This window comes from Benincasa hispida, chromosome 1 (assembly GCF_027475165.1).
Source record: "Benincasa hispida cultivar pf3 chromosome 1, pf3_genome.v1.1, whole genome shotgun sequence".
Classification (NCBI taxonomy): domain Eukaryota; kingdom Viridiplantae; phylum Streptophyta; class Magnoliopsida; order Cucurbitales; family Cucurbitaceae; genus Benincasa; species Benincasa hispida.
This window is the reverse complement of record NC_143478.1, coordinates 46270724-46281758: the sequence shown is the minus strand read 5'-3', so window position 1 is coordinate 46281758 and position 11035 is coordinate 46270724.

Genomic DNA, 11035 nt, shown 5'->3' with positions numbered 1-11035 from the left:
GAGCAAGGGGTTGCGGCGTTAGCCGTGGAATGCATTGGTCGGGGCAAAAGGCTAGCAGAAACCCAAGCTTGGGACAAGGTTGGAGTTTGAAGAAGTTGAGACAAAATTGAAGTTTGAAGGAGTTGAGACAAGGTTGCCAGAGAGGAATTTTCATGGACTTGAGCTATAAGTTGAGGAATTTCTTCAAGTATTCGAGAATCTAAGGCCATACGGACGAGTTGTAAGAATAGGTGAATACCAAACACGGGGGAAAGGAATATGAAGCTGGAATTCTAAGGTAAGGTAATTGAGATGTTTAGGAATAACTTCCTAGAAGGAAGTTTCATGAGATTGTATCTGGAATTTAAGTTATTTAAGCTAAAAGTGAAATATGAAATTTTGGTTGAATGAACAAGCTGCTGGGATTGATGTCCTAAATCTAGTATAGCTCATGGTTTGTAATTTTGTTAATACAAATTATTTATCTAACAAAATCAGGGGTATTTTATTTGACATTTAGACAACATTAATTCAATCCAATAAACTAAAGTTCAAGGTTATATGATATCACTTGAACAGTATGTGGTTGACATACAGGTGGTTCATGTTCAAGTAATAACTTAAAAGGTCTACAATAAATGAATGAAGGTTGAGTGTCTTATCCTAGTAACACTGTGGATACAATCCACTTTGTAATTGTTACATGAGATGTAAGTGTTACAAACAATATGAACCATACTGATCATGTAAAGACATGTAGGTGGAGGTATATGTATAAAGGAGTTTATACATAGACTGGACCACAAAATAATTAGTTTCTCTTTATAACACTGTTACTTGAAGAAACTAATATTTCATTAGGATGACCATAAGAGGCTTAACCTTAATCATGAGTGAGTTGTGAACTCTTGTTTATGACGACAGTTCTTTGATCTGTATGGATGAGAATAGCCATGATAGCCGGCTCAATAAGCCTACCATTTTGGGAATTTGTCTGATTAGAGAACTAGGAACACAGCTACACAAGAAGGAATTCACTCATTCCCATTCCTTAGGAAAATTGATAAATTGTTCTCTTAATAACTAGTTTCGGTTCTTGATCAATAAGGCCTCAACCTCTCACTAGCCTGAAAGGTGTTAGTTTATAGTTGGACTATAAACTGTTTGTTCATTAGAGGAATCAGTGGTATTTAAGAAGTTAGATGTAACTGCAGGGGTAAAATGGTATTTTGACCCAACTATAGTTATAAGCATTTGGGAAGGGTCATTGCTCTGTTGTTTGGTTATATCCATGAATATAGAAATATATCTAAGTGCGAAGAGTGCAGCTATTGGTCTTTACTAGAGTGATTAGTAGTTAATGAATATTGATTAATTGATTAAACATGAGTTTAATCAATTAATCTCATATCATTGGAGCTTCTAATCTATAGGTCCATAAGGTTCTTTTGTTAGCTCATTAAATGATAGTAATGAGGAATGATTTAAATTGTTCAAATCAAATGAGAAAATTTTATATTAATGAGATTAATATATAATGGTTAATTATAGGTATGATTTATAATTCAAATTATGTAAGAGGGATGTATCTGAATAAGACTCAAATATTAGATTTATATGAATTGGATTCATAAAGAGATGTATACATATAAATATGTGATATTTATATGTTAATTAACTTTATATTAAATATGATTTAATTGATTAATTAATAGTTAATTAATTGATTAAGAAATAATGGAGATTGGGGGTTAGTATAAATATATGATATTTATGATAACTAATTAAATGTATTTAATATATGGTCATTGAATTAATGTGCCAATTAATTAAATAAAGTTTATTTAATTAATTAGCACTGAGGGTATAAAAGGAAATACTTGGAGAAGGGGTTAAATCTTTTCCATATAAAGATATCCTTATAGCCCAATTAGGGCAATAGTTTTTTATTACACAAAAACCTAGCCTTCAAGCCTCCACCTTCTAACTTCTCTCTAAAATTCTCTAGCATTTTTCTCCTCAAAAGTTCTTTGGAGACCACTATTCCAAGTTCTTTAGAATCCTAGAGAATAACAAGGTAACTTTGTTGGTGGTGTCCTTCTTCATTGGAGAAGTTCGAGATCATTGATAACGGTGGAAGAGGAAAGTTAAAAGAATCAACAAAAGTGAGTTATGATTTATTCTCTTCTTTTTCTTTGCTAGTATGCTTATAGTTTTATTTGAATGTTTATCCTACAAATGCATGTTTTATTTTACTGTTTTTGTTTCCATAAAAATCAAATGTCTAAATGCAAGGCGTTCACACGCTTCTGCGAAAATTCAATTCCTTCACGATCAGGCAGCTGCAACCCACGCATAAGCAAGCGACTGACCAGCAGACATTAAATGTGGGCAAACGATCGTCGTACAGATGAAGCCAACACATTTTGAGGCCTAGAAGTATCTTGTGCGAGCTGCCACACACACTAGTTGGTCGCAAGGTGAAAATTTGGTTTAGTGTGGTAATGTGTTAAATACAATATACTAAGGATGCATCGAGTAGGAAAGGAATAAAACGATGCGTCAAACTATATTTGAGGCTTATTATTTGTTACCTTGAATAATAAGTAAACTCGAGAAGGAGCAAAGGCATTAACCAAAGGCTCTTATTATTCTTACAGGGTAAGCGCATATAGAGGAGGCCTATAATCCTTTGAGGAAGTAACCCAAAGATAGTGAGTGACTAGTTTTTAAAATATTTCCCAAGTATTTTACTTATGAATTTCCAACACATAATTAGATTTATCTTTATCTTTTCAACGCACGCATTAATCATGATGTTTCAACGCATGCTTTAAGTAAAGGGAGTTGGGCATGAACGCAGGTTAATGATTTAAAGACAATTTTTATATGTAATTTCTATGCGTTCCATTTGATTTTTATACCAAGACTTAGCACTTAAAATGAGCTATTTACTTATTCCCTTAAGCATGATGATGAGTATGATATTTATAATGTTAACATGAATATTTACTAAGTCGAATCTTCCTGCGCATTCGGTACTGAAGGTATGGTAAGGTACCCAGTTATATGACGATCCTTGCTACCGAAGGTATGGTAAAGTAAGCGGGATCATATCTAGTTCTATGTGCACGTAAGATCTATGTTATTGACATTGATAAGATAGGTCAAAAGGGCTCTCTCTCAACTAAGGTTATTAAGGATCGAGCAAAAGGGCTCTCCCACATGTTCAGGCAAAGGAGTAGAAGAATTTTACAGGAATGTTGATGAGTTTTAGTCCAGGGTTACATGCTATGATTTTACATTTTTAAATTCTTATTTCCGAGCTCTAGAATGTGAGTAAATGTTTTATTATAACATGTTTATATCATGAGTTAATGGAAGCATGTTTTCTTTAAGGAAGTCACTCACTGGCCATTTAGAGCTCACCCTTTCCAATATTTTTCTCCCTAGGTAGCGGTCAACGTCTCGAAGCGTAACGGTTTTGTCAGTCAATCACTACTCAATAATCATAGAGGACTTGAAATTTTAGGTGATCCAATAAGTGTTGTTTAAACCCTGGTTTTATATGTACATATCGTGGGGAACAAGGTAGAACTTGTATCGAACTGTTGTTGTAAATAGTTTGGCTTTTTTGGAACTGTTTCGTATACTAGAGTTAATATTCTGATTAGTAGTAGTTTGTCTGCCTTGAGATGTTGCTATGATTATGTGTTAAGCTTTGGATAATTATAAACCACCAATCAGGTTTAACAGAAGCCAAGGACACAGGTTTATAGGAGTATGTTAGGTAATAGTTGTCATAAAAGAGTTGACAACTACTGTTTTCACATCTTTTCTCGGATTAAGAGAGTAATTTGGGAAGAGGTGTGATAAACTTATTGTTATTGGTCTATATTCGTGGACACAAAAATATCTCTACAGTGAGAAGAGTGCAGTTGTGGGTCTTTAGTGGAGTGTACCCACAGTTAATGAATATTGATTAATGAGATTAATGAGTTTAGTTAATTAGTCTCATAACGTTGGAGCTTCTGATCTGTAAGTCCATGAGGTCCTTTTCTTAGCTCGTAAAGGAAATTGAGGTAATTATGTTTTGAATAGAGTTTGAATGTTCAAATTCATTTACGGAAATAATATAATATATAATGATACATTATAATATAAAATTTTTATTTTTATTAAAACTTATGATATAAATTTAATTTTGGATATGATTCAAATTTAGTTTAGGATAGAATTAAATATTTGAAGGAGTTCAAATATTAAAGTAATATGAATTAGATTCATATTAAGACTATAGGTTAAATTAATGTGTATTAGATACACATTAAAACTATAAGTTATGAGAGAAATACAATTGAATATGATTAACATGTAGATTCAATTAAATATGTGATATTTAATTTGGTAATTAATTAATTGGAATATTAATTAGCTATAAATTTAATTATTAAATCAAATCAATTGAGATTAAATTAAATTAAATTAGAACTATAGGTTATGTGAGAGATGTTTCATTTAATATAATTTAAATGAATTAATTAATTAAAGTAGATTTAATTAATTATTAATTATTTTTAATTAATTAATTAAATTATTTATTTATTTTATTTTTATTAAATTAAATAATAACTCCCACGTAGGAGAGTTATCAGAAACGTGGGATAGCTCCTACATTTTCTCTCTCTCCATTGGTTGATATACCTGGTTCTTTTTACAAAAGGGTTATGTGAAAAAAACAACTTTCTCCTTTCTTCCCAATTAAGAGATTGGTTCCCACAAACTAATACCAAAATTCTCAGATAATATGGAGGTTTCACAATTGGTGATCTTCATGAAATCCATCCCAAAGGAATTGGAGTTTTTCATTTGAGTCATCAACGAAAGTAAGTATTCTTTCTGGTTGAATTCTTAATTTTAATGCATGCTTGACCTAAAAAATTTTACAGTAGGTTTATTTATTTTAAGTCTCTGTGATATTCTATTTTTTTCTGTATTGGTATTTTAATTTCTCAATTGATTTCGAGTTAGATCTTAATTATTATGTTGCGTTAGAGTTTTTATCCCTACAAATATATCAACCAATAAAATTTTAATAACTAAAGCTAATATAATTGGCATAACAACTGATGCACTTATATATCAATTTTAGTTATAATTTATTTTAGTTTTATATCTTTCCACGTGACATACTTTTAAATGCTCAACTAATACACTTTAAATTTGGTATATCTACAATATATCAATAGGAATCAACATTTTAAGTATATCAACAATATATCTATTATCAATCAAAATTCAATTAATAATTCATTTTGAAGTATATATATATTTTTCATTTTATAAACATGGGATTCCAAGTGTATCAACATTATATCAAATCTAATAGCAATCAACATTCCAAGTATATCAACAATATATCTATTATCCATCAAAGTTCAATCAATAATTTATTTTGAAGTAAACATATGTTTTTCATTTTATAAGCATGGGATTCCAAGTATATCAACATTATATCAGATTTAAGACATTATTGTGCACCAAACGTTAATCAGTAGATACTTGAAGTAAAATAAGAGTATATCGATAGTATATCTAACATTAATAAACATTCCAAGTGTATTAGTAGTATATCTAACAATAATTAACATTCAATTAGTAACTTCTTTTAAAGTAAAACATGTGTGTTCTATTTTATAAGCACGATATTCTAAGTGTATCAGTTGTATATCATATAAAAATATGAGTATACCATACGCCAATCAGGAAATATTTGATTAACTGATATAACTAAAATGAAGTATAACAATAGTATCTTATCTATATATATTCGACATTAGATATATCACTTAATGAATATACTTGATATGAAATATCTACGACGAAGGTATTTTAGACTTTTTGTCTTTTAATGCTTTGGGTTGGGCCGATTTTTGCTAGATCTGCAAAAGAAGAAAAACTGAAGGCACGCTTGCAAATATGATATCCTATTTCGATATGCATGCATTTGTCCCTATTTAATATCTTCTTTTATGTGTTTTTTCAATTTAATTAAATAAGAGAGGGTTGATGTCAAAGTGAGCATTACTCAATTTCAATACAAATATTTAATATGTTTCTTTGTGAGTTTTTTTAGCTCAATATGTGGGATGAAAGTTTTAATTCTCTTACCTCTTCGTCAAGAGTACATATATTATACCAGTTAAACTATGTTTATATTGATTTCGACCAAAGTTTAACCTAATCATTTGTAATCCATCATTATTTAAAGAAACGCATAAAACATCAAACTATTTCTCACCAAATGAAACTCTTAATTTGAAATAATCATGATTTTTTTCCATCGTAAAAGGCATTCCTTTTAAACAAATGATTACTACTAATTTGATAAACCATACAATAACACCAATAAACCCTATTAATCCTAAAAGATAACTCAAACTCTAGGCTCTCATGCATGTTACCGAGTGCATAGTCTAACAATCAACCTTTCAAAAGTTGATACCTTCATTAGAAGAAAAAGGAAATTTGCCAACAAACCCCATTATAAAAAGAAGAGAAAAAGAAAGAAAAATCAACAATCATATCGATATCGACTTGAGGGAACAATCATAATCAAAATTTAAATTAAAATAATATTAATCAAAAAATAATGAATAAAGATGAGTATAGACAATGGCATTACAAATAATAGAGGAAAAAGACTCTTGATCGTGTCTTTCAGTTTATGTGTATACTATAATAGAAATCTTTTCAATTTTTCCTTTGTATTATTAATAATTTATAAAAATTAAAGAGATGTTAATCAAGTAACGTATTTAAGATTTGAAATAAAGGAGCTTTCATTTTGCATTAATTGTATTATGGATATAGACTAGATATTAAGTCTAAGTGACTTTAAGTGAGCAATAATTGACATAATACTCTTACCTCCTACTAAAAAAATCAGATATTAGTGACAAATTGGTATATATATGGTTAGTTATTTATTTGATTAGTTTTGTTACACAGGTTAATATTGACGGGTTTAATTAAAGTTTCTTAGCCAAATCTAAAAAATTAGGGGAAAAAAAAAACAAAATTACTTTTTCTTTTCAAAATATGACTTGATTTTTTAAAACATTGATAAAATATAGATCACAAAGAAAAAAAAATTAGACATAGAAAAAATGTTTATGAACTTAATTTTTAAAAATTTAAAACTAAAAACTATATGCAAACAGACTTTAAGATATAGGAAACCTTTTTTTTTTCTTTTAATTTCAATTTACATACTGTTTTGGAAACATTTATGTGAGAAAAGTAATTAACTCCATCACGATATTTTACAAAACAAAACAAAAAACAAAAAAACAAAAACAAAAAAAAAACAAAAACAAAAGCAAAAACTAAACAAAAAACAAAAACTAAACCGAAAAAAAGTGATGAGAAATTAGAATATTACCAAATAGTCTTATTGTTCTTTTTTTCTTTTTCTTTTTCTTTCTTTTTTTTTTTTTTCCTTTTTCTTTCTTTTTTTTTTTCTTTTGTCTTATATAAGGATGGATATTCGAATCGTGAAAATCCTGAATTTAAGTTCTTTTAAAAGTACTTCTAGGTTTGCGCGTGTGCACGTGTTAGATTTTCAAAAACTTACAAAAATATCCATATTTATATCTTTAAATTTTGGAGATTGTATCAATTAAAACCTTAAATTAATAATTTATCAATTTATAACTCACACTTTCATAAGTCTGTAATAATTTACACTCTTTTAGATTTTGCATGTGAAAAATATAATTTATTGATTGAATTAAACTTATAAATTGTCAAAAGTGAATCAACTTAGACCCTTTATTGAAATTACTTTTGAAATTGTCAATTGTACTATTCTTACATGTGTAGTCTTCTTTAAATGTAAGATAAAAAAAATGAAGGATTAGAATTTGATGTATAGATTATTTTTAAAAGGAAATCCTATATAAGAATCCAACTTTAGTCACTTATGAAAGTGGTTTAGAGATTTGATTGATAAAATCACAAGTCTCACACATCCAAACAAAATGTACCGAAAGATATATATTGATACATTTACAAAAGTTTAGAGTTTATATTCATACAATTATTAGTTTTTAATTGGTGCAACTCTAAAATTTAGGCGTATGAATTATTCTCCCCAAATTTTAAAGCAAAAATAAAATCAAGGATATATTTACGAAATGGCCATTGAGTTAATCAATTATTAGCCATGATAAAAATATATATTAATGGTTTACTTTTTTTTTTCTCATCTTTTGATTAATCAATTATAAGTAATTGACTAACTACTTTTCATTATCATAATCATTTTTCTATTTGTATATATCTCATCATTTTAATTGACTTCATGTCAGAAAACTATCAAATTATTGTCCATCGATAATAATTTATCGACGTTCATTAATATTTAAAATATAATTGAAATGATTTTTAAATAACATTTCAAACTTTACTTATATGACCTCCCCTAAAACGATGAGAAGAAAGAACAATTAAGTGAGTTGCAAAAACGATGTCATTATTCTAAATATTATGATAATAGATACTCGTTAGATCTTCATTTTTAGTATCTATTATATGTCATGTCCCTATTTCTAAAAATATTGTTCATGTGTCTCAACATCATACATTACTAATGTCTATGTAATCCATCTCCTACTTACCAAATTGTCGTGGCATTTGGTGGGTTTTGGAAGATACACATATTAGACAAAAGTCTATGAAAATTAGAAAAAATGGAAGATTTAGAGAAATTTCTTATTTTGTCTTTTGTTAATTTATTTTATTTTTTATTTATATATTATGTTTAATTTATTTCAATATTTATTTATTTCATTATTATACTGTATTGTATTTATTTTAATATTCCACAACACGTTACCAGCACGAGCTCCTATCGTTTTTCTCACTAAAGGTAGGTCCTAAAGGTATATCGGTTTTTCTCTCCTCGTTATAATTAATAAATTAAATTTTATTTTACATATTTGATATATATTAAATTTCTAATATAAATATAATATTTTGTAATAGTGTTACTATGAAAAATATTATAAAATTAGAATTTGTAGCATTTGATATTAATGGTAATAATTATTTGTCGTGAGTGCTTGATGCCAAATTACACCGAGATGTCATAAAAATGTGATCATCAGAAAACAATTTTTGTTCTAAAACTCGTCTTAAATGGATGCACTTGAGGCTCCAAAATTTTAAATCAATATGTTAGAGAAGACATTTCTCTACATTTCGAATATGCTTCTACAGTAGCAATATCGAGAGAAATATTTTAAAAGTATTATGTGCTTATTTGATGTCTTCTCGTGGCTGAATAAAATAACGAGTTACTAATTAAAAAAAATGAATCTCAGCCAACTAGAGCAACAACATTCCCTTAAGTGAATTTTGTAAATTTTAATAATCGTGGATGAAAAATCATGACTCTCGACCTACTGGAACAACAACATTTCCTGAAGTGAATACTGCAAATTTTAATAATTGTGGTCGAGATCGTGGTCATGGTCGAGATCGTGACCGTGGCAAAGGAAGAAATAATTATGATCTTCGTGGTAGTCGTTCTAATCATTCAAATTTCAAAAGAACCACACAAAATGATGATCACAAAGGAAAAACCAAGATATTTAAAAAGTGTTGAAAATAAAATCTTCCGATGAGGAATGACTGGCCATTGGTCACGTACCTATCGTACGACAAAACACTTAGTTGATCTCTATCGAGCATCCCTAAAGGAAAAAGGAACAAATGTACAAGCAAATTTTGATACTAAGATAATGAGATATTTTACCCATCCAATATAACAGATTTAGATGTGACACATTTTTTCAAATCTCCTAAAGAGAAAATTGGCACAATTGATGGCGTAACAAGCGTTTCTTTTGATTTTGAGAATAATTAGTGTTAATGTTACCTTTTTTTTTCATGTTTTTTCCTTGGTTAATGTTAAAGTTTGTATATTCCAAATGTTATTTTTTTGTTTGTAATTATCTTCTTTTAATGAAGAAATCTGAATAATTTTTATATGTTAGGTGACTCAAAGATGAATAAAGAAGATATATGTTTGCCAGACAATGCAACTACACATACAATATTTACAAGTATACAATACTTACAAGTAAAAAATATTTTTCTGAATTGACAATGCCAGAAACGAAAGTCAATACAATATCAGGCTCTGTAAACCTAATTGAAGGATTTGGAAAAGAAAATATTATTTTGCCCAGAGGAACAAAATTTACAATTGACAATGCATTGTTCTCTAGTCAATCAAAGTGAAATCTACTTAGTTTTAAATATATACGTTGTAGTGGTTATCATATTGAGACTGATAGAAAGAATAATATGGAGTATCTTTATATCATATCTGTTGTCTCATATGAAAAGCGTATACTGGAAAAGTTGTCTACTTTATCTTCTGGATTATATTATACTCATATATAATAATTGAAACATATGCAACAATGAACCTAAAGTTCATGAATCTAGACATATTTACAATTTGGCATGACAGATTAAGTCATCCAAGATCTATAATGATGAGAAGAATTATTGAGAATTCAAATGGACATCTATTGAAGAGCCAAAAGATTCTTCAATCTAATGAATTATCATGTGATGCTTGCTCTCAAGGCAAATTAATCATTAGACCATCACCAATGAAAGTGGGGACTGAATCACCTGTATTTTTAAAATGAATTCATGGTAATATATGTGGACTTATTAACCCACCAAGTGGACCATGTAGATATTTTATGGTATTAATAGAAGCACCAAGCAGATGGTCACATGTGTGCTTATTATCAAGTCAAAATCTTGCATTTGCAAAATTACTTGCTCAAATAATTAAGTTAAGAACACAATTTCTTGATTATACAATTAAGACCATTCCTTTTGATAATGCCAGTGAATTTACATCCAAGCTTTTGATAATTATTGTATGTTAATTAGGATAAGTGTTAAACATCATGTAGTCCATGTTCATACACAAAATGATTTAGCAGAATCATTCATAAAACGTTTGTAG